The sequence below is a fragment of the Meleagris gallopavo genome, chromosome Z, assembly GCF_000146605.3.
Source record: "Meleagris gallopavo isolate NT-WF06-2002-E0010 breed Aviagen turkey brand Nicholas breeding stock chromosome Z, Turkey_5.1, whole genome shotgun sequence".
In the NCBI taxonomy this organism is placed as follows: Eukaryota; Metazoa; Chordata; class Aves; order Galliformes; family Phasianidae; genus Meleagris; species Meleagris gallopavo.
The window spans coordinates 50,384,663-50,385,549 of NC_015041.2; the positions used below are offsets into that span (position 1 = coordinate 50,384,663).

General features: G+C 55.7%; 1 protein-coding gene across 2 annotated transcripts in view; it reads right to left on the minus strand.

Moving 5' to 3' along the window:
• LOC104915232 (maestro heat-like repeat-containing protein family member 7) overlaps window positions 1-887 on the minus strand; it is a 9,383-nt gene that overhangs the window by 3,351 nt on the left and 5,145 nt on the right. The window contains exons 11-12 of one of the 2 annotated variants that reach the window (XR_004162219.1): window positions 367-625; window positions 7-126 (exon numbers count right to left, since the gene is read on the minus strand). The exons of the other annotated variant lie outside the window; for it this stretch is intronic. The gene's annotated coding sequence lies outside the window, so the exon portion shown is untranslated. Of the gene's footprint in view, window positions 1-6; window positions 127-366; window positions 626-887 lie in introns of those variants that run through there. 2 annotated transcript variants of the gene reach the window in all.

Consider the following 887-nt stretch of genomic DNA (forward strand, 5'->3'; position numbering starts at 1 on the left):
AGCTGCACACTGCTCAGGCTCTGTCCCCTGCCCCCAGCCCCAGCACACATAGCACTGTTCTCACTCACCACTGTAGATTTTCTTCCACTTTCCCTCACTTGGGTTCCAATAGCGCCAACACCAAGCCTAGGTAGAGAGCTCCCATCAGATCCCCACTCCCCAACACACTCCCAGGAGCACAAACTGCAGTCCAGCAAACCCCGTTGCTTCTGGTCCTGCACCCCAGGCAGGGACGGTGCCTAAGGGAGGACCTGAGTGCGGTACCCATCGGGGCTGCTGGCATGAGCAGAGTGTACCTGGGGGCTGCATGGCTGTGCCTTGCTGCCAGGGCAGAGCCTGAAAGAAGGACCCAGGGCTTGGGCTCACCAATGAACTAGAGCCTCTTGTTGCACAGAAGCCTGAGAATTCTTCAGGTAAGGCACAGGAGGACAACAGTGGGAATGGCTTTGTAATTGAAGCTTCAGTCAGACTTATGACGAGAGGGAATTGCATGGCCAGCAACACAGTTCTGCAAGCCTGCCCCACCCTTTCTTTTTCTGCTGCTGTGAATTTCTCAGAATCTGGATTGTCAAAGTTGCCTCACAACGGACTAGCGGATGACTGTCATGTTCCAAAGAATGGAGCACTGCAACAGAAGGAAACAAAACAGGGGTGAAACCTGCAGAGACCTGCCAGCATTCCCTTCACACCATGCCAGCCCCAGCCCCACCCATCACTTTTCCAGCCCAGGAGGAACACATGAAACTAAGGGTTCAGCTGGAAGCCACTGCTCAGGATTGCTCCATCTGCCCCAAGGATGCTCCTCTGCCCCTGCAACATTTCCTTGGAGCAGGCTAAGGCACAGCTGCACACTGCTCAGGCTCTGTCCCCTGCCCCCAGCCCCAGCA